We start from the raw sequence: 14,380 nt of genomic DNA, 5'->3' as shown, positions 1-14,380 counted from the left end.
TGATCATTGCTAGCATTGTAACTGGGTTGAGTCTTAAGTGCACACAAGTTTTGAATGCAAGTACTCCCCAAGCCATAGCAGCTGTTAGGAACTTGTTTGTTAGGGACCTAACAAACAAGTAGGAAAGCATTGCACTGATAGATAGAGAAAAGACATGTATACAGTCAGCACACCAGTGGGTGGAGTACAAGCATTGGTTATGTGAGTTAATCCTCCAGCAGGGAATCCCCAGCGTAGGCACTGAAGTTATAGTAGTTAGGAAGTCCTTTCTGTTGCGTGAAGCTCAACCGCATAACATTCTTATGAGGTCCCATCTGGTTATCAGTCTCACTTTTATTTTAAATGTTTCTCAGCAGTATGATTGGAAAATAAATAGGTCCCTTTGTCTCTGCCTACCTGCACTCAAGATGTTGGTGTGTCCCAGCCATGGTCCCATGTCCAAGCCATTTGTCTTCAGTACTCTGTTCAGAAGTTCAAGGAACCCTCTTCCTGTTGAGTCAGTACAATTTATAACAGCTAGTAGTCTTTCCTAGATGCCTTTAAGCTTGTCCACATACCGAATTATAATGGAACAGTGGTCCCTCGCTGAAATATCTTGTGTTGTGTCCAGCTGGACAGAAAACATACCAACTTCTCTTCCTTCATCTGTAACAGTTTTCTTAATTAACGATGCAATCACCTGGATGACGTTGTTAACCATTGTTTTTTATATAAATGTTTAGGAGCTTCCACGGCCTTTACTTCCAGCTCTATGTGCCTGTTGACTTTTTTTTCACTGCTATGTCTAGATGCCTATCCAACACTGGATCATATTTGCTAAGTAGAATAAGCAATTTTAGAAAATTGCCATGGTCTAGCAGTGAATCATTCAATGCATAAGCAGCTTCATACTTACTTCCTCTGTAGCTCAATCTTCAATAAGCAATTTTAGAAAATTGCCATGGTCTAGCAGTGAATCATCCAATGCATAAGCAGCTTCATACTTACTTCCCCTGTAGCTCAATCTTCGTTTACCAATCAGTTTGATAAATTCAACCACCCTTTCCATTACCCATATGTTATTTTTAATTTCCTCTCTTCTCTTCTGATGTTGCTCTGAGAAGAGTAATTCAAGAGTAATTCTCCAATGTCTTTGTGCTTCAAACAGTGCATATGAGCTTCTGCACAAGAAGTGTGCTGTTTGCTGGTCTTGTGTTCATTAATGTGTTGATAGGTATCCATCCAGTCTTTCATTCCTTCAATAAATACACTCTTTTCATTAGTCTTGCTATATGCTAAGCATATTATGCAGTAGAGTGCATTTGTTGCCTTGCAGTATTATATCCAGTATTGCTGAGAACCATTTTTCCTTATAAATACCCTTTTAGCTGCAAAAGGAAGACAATCATCATCAAAAGGGCTGTACTGGATGCGATTTTAAAAAATAGGCTCTCTCGATTTTCTTTCGCCTAGCAAAAAGATCTGCAACTTCCTTTGCCTTCTGTTGACCTGAACTTCTTCCAGATAACTCTGTTTCTGGCCTCTTAGTTATGACTTTCACATAGGAGGCAGAGCTATCAGTTTCCTCTTGTCTTCCTCTTATGCGTGTGTGGGTTGCAGAAGGCCACTCTGCAACAGAGATTGCAGCTTCTTCTTGTCTTCCATCTTTAGATGCCTGTGTTATTGTTGAAGGCCCGGCTAAACTGTAGCTCTCGATCTCTTCTCCTCTTCCATGTTTTGATGTTGACTGCTGTGCCGTTGATGGCCCGGCTAAACTGTAACTATCTCTTCTCCTCTTCCATTTTTTGATGTTGGCTGCTGTGATGTTGAATACCCACTAGCACCAGTAACTTTAAACAGGTCGATCAACTTGGAGCACTTTTCTGCTATTGAGGCCAACAACTGCTTTTACTTCTCACTGAGTTTTTCTGCCCTACCTTTGAATTTTCTTTTTCGCTCTATCTGCAAACTTCAATATAAATGTTCCTTTGTTAGCTGGACAACCACCAGACTCTTCTCTTAGAAGGCTTGTGTAGCTTGGGACAATTATATATTATCCTTTAGTTATATAGCACCACCATATTAGTGGTGCTGTACAGACAATAATTAATAAGTCACATGCATCCCTGCCCCATTCCCCAGAGCAGTGGCAGCTTTGATTTGATGTCTGCAATCCCATGTTGCAGGAGTGTACAGGCACAGCGGTTGTGGCATCTGCAGCACTATACCCCAGAACATGAGGAAAGATGCAGCAAATCCCTTCTCTTTTCTACTCTATGGATTAAGTGGGAAGCAGTGACCAGAAAAATGATTTCTCCTCTTCTGTTCTTTAAAGATGTGAGATCATTCTCCTGCTTACTGCAGCCAACTGTGGAGAGCGCAAGTTTGGAGAGGATGAGCAGTGAAGGTGGCAGTGTAGAAGTAGAGAAAGGTGAGAAAGATGGAAGGTAGAAACACAGCAGGAAGATGGACAAAGCATCAAGCGGAGGGGGAGAACAACAGGAAAGGAGAGAGAGAGAGAGAGTGCAAGAGCGGTTAGTTAACTAACTAATTAGTACGGCTGAAGAACTAGGCTGTTTTTGGACTGCGTTGCTCTCTCCTATCTGTAATTGCAAAATTCACTAACTGCTGCTGGCTTCTTGTCTTTTTTCAGAGGTATATGAAATGTTTAAAAGCTAAGCAATAAGTTAACTCAGTACATAACACAGATCACGCAGTGTATAATACATAGATTATAATATAACCTACATTTATTACAGTCTGTATAAGCTCAGAGGGAAGTTCTGTGGTTGGTGGATGACAAGAAATGGAGCACTGACAACTTTTAGCTTCAGGAGCAAACACAAGAAAGTGGTCCAGGTTCTTCTACCAGTGCACCAGCAACAGAAAACTGGGCCTTTACAAAAACTGTGCAAATGTGGTTAAACTTATCATCACTTTACAACTGGGGACAAATCCGATAGTATGCAAAACTGGGTAATACAGGCAAAGAGGTGAGCTGTCATCCTTATGGTTACTGCTATCTGTTGTACAGCCTGGCGTTCCTCTATCCTCGGACGCCATCTTGCTAAGTATTCTGCACTTGCGCAACCCCGGGAACCTTTAAAACTTCTGCTTTGCGGTGATTGGATGATCACCAGCCAGTACCCATTATAGGGTTCTCCTCCTTTCTATGAGTGTCAGATCATAAGGTCTCCCTACCTGATAGGAAGCAACATCTTTGACTCCTTTTTCTTAAATTTCATGTCCTCCTTACTTTTATATATTTTTGGACTATTTAATAGAAACATATTGATGAGTATTAATACATTCATGCTAGTTGTAAGTAGGTCTATAATGTATACCGTAGACTACAAAATCTGCAAGGTAATTCTTTTCTTTTCCATCTATCTTTCTCACATATAGCCAGACATGGGCATGGTGAAAGCCTGGAGTCCCCTCCAGAACCATCGACTGTTACACCATCGCAGGCCCAGGGAGCGTGTCTTCAGGCCACGTGTCAGCCTCTTTCTCGTGTCTGAAAAAAGGGGGACAAAGAAAAGGCGCTGTTCTCTGACTATTTGATGCTGAGATTGTCCGTTACTACCACCTCATGTCATCATGGACTCCCTTTGCATTATGCAGAGTGACCTAGAACCTTTGCGCAACATCTTGAAAGCAATACCGCCGCTGACCAAACTCATGGTGGTATTGCACTTTTGTGCATGTAGATCTTTCCAGACCACAGTGGGTGTTGCAGCAGGAATGCCCCAAACCACCTTCAGTAGTGTGCTGAGATTTTTGGGGCTTTGCTGTTGTGCATCCAGAACTTCATCCATCTGCCACTCAATGAGGAGTGCTTTGTGCCCATAAAGTGGCATTTGCCACCATAGTCGGCTTTGCACACACTATAGAGGCAGTAGATGGTACACATGTAGCCCTGGTCCCGTTGGGTGGAAATGCTTCAATTTATTAGAATAGAAAGGATTTCCACTCAATCAAAGCCCAGGCTACATATAGTGCATCTCTCCAGATTCAATGTCTGGTTGCTAGATGGCTTGGAGCACTCATGACTCATTTGCCTTCAGGCAATCAGACATGTGGCACAGATTGCAACAGAGGCAAGGAGGTGCAAGGCCACATGGTGCTGTGTGGCCATTACATACTATTTTTGATCACATTTTTATTTACAAGTAACCTTTTGTTGTACTAAATACATTGGTATACACTATAGCCATAAATGGTATGTCTTCCATCTTTGCAAACTATTATGACTCTTTGCATTATGGTGTACTTTTATAATCAATTTTCAAATATTGTAGCATTATAATAGTACCATATCATGTTAATAGATCTCACTAATTGTTTGTATGTTTACTTACTCATTGCTAATAATTTTATTTTTTCTTTCTTGTTATTGTTTTTAGAAGACAATGCGCACCTTTCCTGCCCTTAGCTACTCACTCTAATTTTAAATCCAGTCACGGAGCAAGAAGTCGCATACAATTCGGCGCTTATGCCCACCAAGTCAGTTATAGAGCAGACTTTTGTCTTTTTAAATGCTTGATTCCACTGCCTTGACTGGTCTGGTGATGCTCATATGTTTGTGCCCAATATTGAATGCGATATAAGTTCTCTGTGTGTCGTATTCCATAACATCACAAGCAGAAATGGTTTTCCATGGAGCAAGAGGCCGGGGTTCTGGCCAGGAGGTGGTTATGATGTCAGTCCTGGTGATCCAGATTCCCAAGGCTATTCCAGCTATAAAGAATATGTGATTGCATCATGTACCTTTTGGACAACAAATAAAGACTTTTTTTTTCAAAGTTATGTAATATGTGAAAAAAACAAACACAAAAAGTGATAAACAAAACCACATGTGCAAATATATATAAGAAATTAAACTATATTTTTCTCCCGCGCTTGCCCCCTCGTCAACATTTTTAGCGGTGTGTCTCTTTTCTCCTATTTGACTCCGTGTTACCCATTATATAGATTTCAACAATGGTGGAGAAGCAGAGGGACAACAGAGAGAGTAGGGGCTGGATATGGCAGTGGGGTTACGGGGTAAACTTGAGGATAAGGATGGTAAAATTGGGGAGGATAAGCAGAGAAAAATTGGGGAATAGGAGCCTGAGGAGTGAAGTTTGGCAAAGGAGCAGGAGTGAGGAAATGTTGTATACGGAAGGAGAGGAAACGCATGTCATATGGGAAGGAGTGGTAGCACGTGGCACTCTGTAGTCTCTGTTTGAATGACCTGCTTGTCTTTCCGATGTAGCTTAGGTTACAGGTACATATAAGCAATAAATTACCCCTTGTGTGTCATGATTTATAAAGGTATTATTAGTGTGACTTTTATGGAATTTATCCTCAAATTGTTTTGTTTTCTTAGTGAATTTGCATGCTTTACACTTTTCACAAGGGAGAAATCCTGTAACTTTATTTGTAATAACTGCTTTTTTATTGTTATTGTCTTGCAAATGGATATGAACTAATAAATCCTGTAAGTTTTCAAATCTTCTCCAGCTAGTAAGTATTCTATCTCCAATTATTTCCTTGAGATCTGGGTCTAACTTTCAGATATGGCTGTGTTTCTGTAGTATGGATTGTATTTTGTGCCATTGATTGATGAAAGTACTTGTAAATCTGATTTGTCCATCCTCTGACTTAATTCATGTGTGTGGAAAGATTAACCCTTCCCTTTCAATGTTTTTAGTTTTAGTGTAGGATTTTTTTATTAGCATTTTCTGATTATAACCTCTTTTAATAAGTCCCATACGTAGTTCATTTGCTCTTCTGTCAAAGATTTTTAAACCCCCACCATTATGTTTTGTACATAGAAATTCTCCTTTAGGAATGCTTTTAATTATAGAGGGAAGGTGGGAATTGGAGACATGTAAAATGTTATTTGTGGCTTGTTTTTTCTAAACATATTCATTGATAGTTCTTTTTCATCTATAACGAATAAGTCTAGAAAAGTAACTTTTTCTGAGTTTATATCAAAATTTAATTTCAGATTTCTAGAATTGACATTTAATTGATGTATGAATTCAATGAGGATTCCTTTCTCACAAATCATAAGTATGTCATCTATAAATCTTAGCCACATTATAACATGTTGTGTATATTTTTCATTCTCAGCCATAAAGACTGCCTCCCACTCCAACCTTCCTAAATAAATATTGGCATAAGTGGGGGCACATGTTGTCCCCATTGCTGTGCCCCTCACTTGCATAAAGAATTTATTGTCGTAAATAATTCTTTATTAGAATAAATTCTAACAAGTTTAGAATTAAGTCTTTGTGGTTACTTTTTACTTTAATTTCCAAAAACTGTTTGACTGCATGTAAGCCTATCTGATGTCCAATGCTGGTATATAGTGCCTCTATATCACATGTACACAACCATGTATTATCATTTACAGTAACATTCTGTAAATTACTGAGAACGTCCAGAGTATCTTGTACATAAGAGGGTAGAATCAGCATAAATTCTCTGAAATGTATCTACATATATGCTTGCTTTTTCTGTCAAATTACCCATGCCATAAAACAACTGGCCTTCCTGGCGGGCTTCTTTTCATTCTTATGTACTTTCGGAAGAACATAAAATGTAGATGTGTCAGGGTTTTCAAGCCAGAGAAAAATAAAAATCTCACTTATTGTTCCTTCATCGAAGGCATCCTTCATAAGATTGTGATAAGTTCTCAAAAAGGGAACAGTGGGATTGGAAGTCAATTTTTGGTAACATTTGTTCTCATTAAGTTGTCTGTACACCTATGTTTTATAATCTGCTGTTGGCCACTATGTTGCCTCATTATCCGAAGGCTTGATTAGGACATCCTTCCATTTGCCAATTTATTTTAATGCTTTTCTCTCTTCTGTTATAATATTGGTCCTCCCTTGGTTCGTTTTCCATATCGCAGCATCTAATTATTTAGAGACCAAATCCATATATATTAATACTTGAGGACATATCATTGGGTTGGGGTTGAAAGTTGACTTCTTTTTTATCAACCTAGTTTTATCTATATTTTTTGGTGAATTACCCATATGTAATGTGTCTGACTGTAATTCTTCCAATATTTGCATGGTGTGTTGGTCTTATGAATCAAAGGGACCTTGTAATACCTCATCTATAGTTCCGCCTACAGAAAAATATGAATTTTAGCTAAGTATCCTGCAGAAGAATGTTAGTATCTTGACTGAATAATCTAGTATAATATAAATAATTTTGGTTTTGCAGAATAAAAGTGGAGGCTTCAAAATACTTACCTTACTAAATAAGTCTTTGCCAAGGCATAGGCAAAGATTGCCATGAAATATCTGATGTCATGGGACTACATTAACATTATGTGTTTGCTGCCAAGCAATCCCCCTAATATATCTACACATGCCTCCAGAATGCAGCCCCTCTGGCTAGTACTGTGTTCAGAATAAGATGAATCTTTTCAGAGAAATTCTCTTAATGTAGCACCTCTGAACTCTGTTGAACTAGAAAAATGTGGACACAAACTACTGTGAGAAAGATAAATGCCGTAGTATTATGATTCTTAAACTTTTTTTATTTTCTGTTTATGTGCAGGTGGCGAAGAATCTCCTGCCCAAAAACACAAAGGATTTTTTTATTATCTGGAAGAATTAAAAAAAAAAAATAATATATATAAAATGTATTTGTATTACTTATGCTGTTGGTTATTTAAAGTTGCTTGTTTACAAATTATATTGTGTGTGTTTTTATTTCTTATAAGCAAATGTCTATTAATGTAATGTAATAGAGGGAGAGAAGATGTATGTTCTATATGGGTTTTTTGTATCATGCAATTTCAAGCAATTACTCATTGTAACAGTATAGGTTGATGGGATACATGATACAAAGGGTGAACATGCAGGGCTAGTATGACAATTATGTCATGAAATGTGTGTACAATAGGGTGAAAAAGAATAAGTAATGAATTACACGCTTGTGCGTTCCTCTGTTGATAGGTAATACAAATGCATGTTGAACACAAACGTATGTCTGTCAAGTAGCTGAAGGGGCTAATAAAAATGCACGTGCTACGTGCGCCAGTTTTTTTGTCACATAAGTGGCTTAGTACCGTATTCATTGAGGAACGTATTGCCTATATACTGTATGCTTGAATTCATCAAAAACGTTTCTCCTTGTTGAATACAGACGTGCGTGTGCCCGACATACGTTTAAAACAAAACGCACATTATGTTTGCTTGGCATTCTTTAATGTGGAGGGGCCTTATATTGCAGGGCTTCCGGCTGATTCACTGAAGCTCTTTCAATACAAGGCCAACAATTACTCCTGTTTCAAGGTCACTGAGGTGTCCTCTTGCAGCCAGGGCAGTCCAAGTGTTACTTGCTTAATTAACTCATGGGCCACACTCATGTAGAAGCCCTTGCTTTCAATATGCTTTATGTCCCTCATTTACACATTTTTTGGCCATTACATGTATGAACTCACTAGGAACTGCTTAAATAATTTATTTATGAAATCAGCAATGCCTGCTCATGATTTGAGAGACTGCTTTCTTTTTAATATTGGTTCAGCCCACAAGATGGTTGCCTATGTTTAGGCTTCAGGCACAGTTTAAAGTGGTTATATGCTCAAAATCTTCGCACCACTTTATCGCTATTCCATAATGGAAATATTTTTTGCTAATTTACTCTTATCTATTCAGCGCTGATCAAGTGGTGTACAGACACTGTATGCTGCTCAGATCACTGATCCAAACAATTGCTACTTAAAACTCAGGCGGGTGCTTCCTGCTACTAATAACCACAGTTTAAAACAGTAACTAACTTAGTTCCATGAAACATAGCAGTACATGATATTATTTCGTTTGGGTGGCCTCCCAATTAGGCCAGGCAAGTTTACATTTTGGTATCCCAAACATTTTTTAGGTCATCTAAATGTAACGCCCCCCTAGTGGCGTTTTAGTAAAACCTGCACCTCAGTGAATACAGGAGGGGTCACCTAGAGGGCAAGATAAATTTTTATGAAAAGTTAAATAAACTGGTTGCTATGGTGATAACCCAGCCCAGCCTGTGAGACTGAGTGAGAAGAAGGGGGGGCTGTGAGAAAGGGGGGGATAGAGAGAGGAGACACAGGGGAGGAGAGATGTAGCTGGGGACCTGGGAGAATGGTGTGGAAGCTCCAGGGTCCCCTAGCATTGCCTGGAAGTCTGAGCGCGATGACTGCGCCAGTGCAAGGAATGTGTGCCCTGGGTAAGGGGGAGAACTCCATGCCACTATAGAGAACCCAAGAGAGAGGGGGACATTTGCATGGGAGAGACCCTAGAGTGAGGGTTGCTACAAGAGGCATGGTAGCTGTATTGTCAGAGCCTGAGGCTGGGAGTACACAGAGTGAAATGTCAGAGCCCACAGGAGACATTATCCCCGCAGAGGAGGGTGATCTACAGTGACGCATGGAGTGTAAGAGACATGTGATTTATGTTATATAACATCTGGATAACATTAAGAACTGTGCAGGAGGAGTAATGAGATATATTTGCAACATAAAGAACTGTGCTGGAGAGAGTAAGGAGCTGTATATATATTAGTCTTTATTGCTGCAAGCATTATGATTATCGTGCTGGAGGAAGAGGAGTGTAAATAAAGAGTTCAGTTTGTGATAGAGAGGGTCTGGCGCCCAAATTATTGTGACTTTTATTACACTGTATCACAAAGTGACATCACCTGTGTCCCACTAACTACAGAGAAACACCTGTATGTGCAGGGACCCCCTGATCATCTACACCCATACCCATCAGCTAGCCAGGGCTTGAGAAGGAGGTGCACTGTGTACCCTTTGCACACAGTGACAGGGGGTTACATAAATTAGGGTAAAGTTTATATTTTCCAAGCAGTGCTCAAGTTCATCTCCCTGTTATTCAGATAGAACAGGGGATGTCTCTGGCTAGTATCACGCACCAAGCTTCTGCTTCGGTTCATTGATGGGCTGTGATCATGCACAGCAGGGTGATGATGTCATCAAATAACTTTGTGCACAGATAAGCAGTGACATTTGAGCAGCAGCATGGTCTATGACATCACCCAGGGATATCTCCTCCTCCACCCTCTGCCTACATATGAGATAAGAGGCGGTAGAAGGGGAGAGCAGAATACCATGCATGCAGCAAGGGTGACATTTGTTTTGTCCACACAGTAAAAGAGTTTGCACTGCAAATTAAATAAATGTCCCAGCCATTGGCTGGTGTCAAGCTGCTTTATCACACCCTGATATAGTATTTGTGGCTATGTTGGTTGAATGTGATAAAGACCTGGGGTATACTAAACTGAGGAAGGGATTCCCTAAGGCGTAGGGTTTAGGGTAGGGTATTTGTATGTAAAGTCATATAAGCAATTTGATAAGAGATACTGTGGCTGTCTAAATTCTGGTATTCTGTTTGAGCAGTGTGGAGAATACAGGCACCACCATCCACAATTATTTTGCAAAATATTTTGACAACCGGAAATACTGGTTTGCCTGCACAGTCAATCACAATCTCAGAAATGTTACATGTCTCCAGGGCCTTAAGCAGTTAGTCGCTGTAATGTGCCCTGCAGTATTCTCCTGCATTGCATACTATCATCATCATCATCATCATCCATGGCCTGATTAAGGGTCACAGCCGCCCTAGGCTACTACACTGGTTGCCGCCCCCCCCCACCAATGTGCGTATACCTATACACACACACACACATATATATATAAATAAAATTGTAAAACATTAATTAATACATAAAACACACTTTAATATGCACTTCCTCTCTTACCTGTTCTTGCAGCGTAGACTACCTGGTGTTCTCTTTTGCTTGTTCTTGGAGTGTGTCCATTGCCTGGCTTCTGAAAACTTCGGAGTCCTGTATTTAAAATGTGCAAAAATTGTATTATAGTGCAACATTTTAACAAACCCTGAATGATACAAAACAACCCCTAGTACAGTCAGACAATAAAATATACAAAAATTATTTACACTCATATAGTAACATCTACCAGCCCTGTCTATCTAGTATTTAGTATTCTAGTGACCGCTGAAACCACAGTCAGCACCCACATCACCGTCACACAATACAGAGATCCTGCCCCCCGCAAGCTATTTCATCACCTCCTCCACCAGCCAATTCATCCCCCTTAATTTTTATCAACCCGCACCAGACAGTTTATGACCCCACCTATCCAATTTATTAACCCCCCTCTAGCCAGTTCATTATCTCCCTATTGCCATTTCATTAATCCCCCCTATCCAATTCATTAACCCCCCCTCTAGCCAGTTCATTACCTCCCCATTTTCACTTCATTAACCCCCCCTGTAGCCAGTTCATTAGCTCCCCATTGCCATTTCATTAATCCCCCCTCTTCAATTCATTAATCCCCCCCTGTAGTCAGTTCATTACCTCCCCATTTTCACTTCATTAATTCCCCCTCTAGCCATTTCATTAACCCCCCATCCAATTCATAAGCCCCCCCTATCCAATTCATAACCCCCCCACCCAATTCATAAGGCCCACCTCTAGCCAGTTAATTACCTCCCCATTTTCACTCCATTAATCCCCCTATCCAATCCATACTAGCCAGTTCATTTATCCCCCCATATCCAATTTATAAGCCTCCCCCCCATTAGCCAGTTCATTAATCCCCCCCAGTCATCTCTCCCCCCCCTGATATTTAACAAGCTGCACTTACTTTGCTGTCTTCTGTTCCTCCTCTCTCCAAATGACGGCGCTTGTCATCTTCACATGCAGCTAACAGCATCCGACGCTGTTAGCTGCACTGTCACTGCGGGCGCGCTCTGTTTGATTAGTGTGGTCACGTGAGATGTGAGATCTCACGTGACCACACTAAGCAATAAACTGCAGCCACACTGACAGCGCAGCTAACAGCGTTGAATGCTGTTAGCTGCGTGATTGGGTACAGGAGCATGCGGGACCGCCCCCTTGAGGACAGCGACGGCCCCATTAGAGGAGAAAGAAGCCGATCGCCAGCATTTGAAGAAAAAAAAACAAAACAGCTTGCAATTCTGCCGCGCTGCGCCCCCCAGGACTCAGCGCCCCAGGCTGCAGCCTGATCAGCCTAGTGCTTGATCAGGCCCTGTCATCATCTATTTATATAGCGCCACTAATTCCACAGTGCTGCACAGAGAACTCACTCACATCAGTCCCTGCCTCATTGGAGCTTACAGTCTAAGGGGCATATTCAATTGTCCGGATTCCCCGCAGCGTAAAAACTATTACCATTATTACGGTAATAGTTAGCTGGATTTCAGGTCGCGGCTCAGGGAGCTGCGAGCTGAAATCCAGCGAGAAAACTACCGTAATAACTGTTTTTCCGCGCACTATTACCACGCGAGATTTTCGGCGTTTCCATAGACAATTGAATATGCACCTAAATCTCCTAACATACACACACAGACCGAGAGAGACTAAGGGCAATTTAATAGCAGCCAATTAACCTACCAGTATGTTTTTGGAGTGGGGGAGGAAACCGGAGCACCTGGAGGAAACCCACGCAAACACGGGGAGAACATACAAACTACACACAGATAAGGCCATGGTTGGGAACTCATGACCCCAGTGCTGTGAGGCAGAAGTGTTAACCACTAAGCCACCATGCTGCCCATAAGTGAACCATCATTTTTAACCTTAATTGTACAAAATTAATGGATACATTATCATTCATTGGGGGGTATTCAATTTTTCTGTGGGATCGAGCGCGGAAAAACTATTACCGTTAATACGGTAATCTCTCGCTGGATTTCAGCTCGCAGCTCCCTGATCTGCAAGCTGAAATCCAGTGAGTAAATTACCGTATTAATGGTTTTTCCACGTAATAACGGTAATCCTGCGCCCACCGCGGGATTTTCGGCAATCCCGCGGACAATTGAATATGCCCCTAAGTGTTTATATCTCAGCATACTGTCTACTAGATTTGTTTATTAAATACCACAAAGCACAATAAAAATACAATAAATAGGATGCTTTTTATTAAAAATATTATAACCATGAAGAAGTTAATCTATACAAATCCATAAGAGTAACAATTAAGGAGAAAATAGGGCAGGGGGACTGTATGGCAAAAGAGAGACATTCTTGTCAAAAGAAGACCTGGTGAGAGGTAGCGCCTCGTGAGCAGACATCATTAATACTCCTATGTGGAGTTTGTATATTTTTCCTGTAGTGCATAATTTTCCTTGGGGGGCTCCTGTTAGCTCCCACAGTCCAAAAAACATGCTGGTAGGTCAAATGGCTTCTGCTAAGAATCGACAACTTCTTCTCTACCCCCTGCTGGTGTAGGAGTTAAGAAGTAGGTGAAGAGGAGAGCATGCCATACAGTCCCCTGCCCTGTGTTCTTCGGAATTGTTGATCTTAGCTATAAAAAAAAGGACCCTAGTGTTTGTGTGGTAAGGAGTTTAGACTTTAAGTTCCAGTGGGATAGGGAGTTAAGTGAAAGAACCCATATACTCTGGAATTTCTGCATAATTTGGTGGTGCTATACAAATAAACAATAATAATATTAGATGTGTGAAACAGCTTACCTGCAATACTTCATGAGTAGAATATAAATGAAAATATACTCAGACAAAATAGAGGTGTCAGGGTTCCCAGTATGCAAACCATGATGAGTTGTTGAAGTTGATAACTAGATGTAGGCAGTGGTACATACAACAAGTACCAGCCCATAGGAACATAATAAAATGGCAGCAGATATTGGGAGTAGTAGTAAAATAGGAATGAGATACTGCACTGGATAAACAGCAGGAACTGAGTAAACACAGGAAGTGGCTGAATGCTAGAACATCTTCATGAGGTAAGAATAACTGAACGTTGCTAAAGCAAACACTGAAGATAACAAATTCTCAGAGACAGTCTATAAATGATAGGAGTTGGCTTACTTATGTATTGTCTGCAGCAGAAGCAGGATCATTACAGTAGTAGCTGAATGTTGGAATGAACCACAGAAGACTCAAAACTGGCACCCGGTGTAACACGCCTATAGTGAGGTGTGTGAGATAGATGCCGTGGACAGGCCCAGGAGTTACAGCGGTCAGGAACAGAGCACTTGGTAATGCTGGCGTGAGATACAGCAGTCAGGAACAGAGCACTTGGTAATGCTTTCGTGAGACACAGCAGTCGGAAACAGATTACAAGAGGGCTGAAAGTGAGTCCAGAAACAACGACAATTGGTGAACTGGCACCTGCTGGAAAAGGCAGTATTTTAGAGGCCAGGCACAAGTGATCAGGATCCAGATCGAATTATCCAGGCTTAACCAGTTGCAGGCCGGACCTGATACAGACAAATCAACATGCAAAGAGCAGATAACATACTGCAGACAGACGCAGATCATGACTAGAGGTATTTGTGGATGGCGGGCAAAGACTGAAAACAACATGGCAGGCAATTGTTTTAAAA

This window comes from Mixophyes fleayi, chromosome 6 (assembly GCF_038048845.1).
Source record: "Mixophyes fleayi isolate aMixFle1 chromosome 6, aMixFle1.hap1, whole genome shotgun sequence".
Taxonomy (NCBI): domain Eukaryota; kingdom Metazoa; phylum Chordata; class Amphibia; order Anura; family Limnodynastidae; genus Mixophyes; species Mixophyes fleayi.
Note: the sequence above shows the minus strand (reverse complement) of the source record.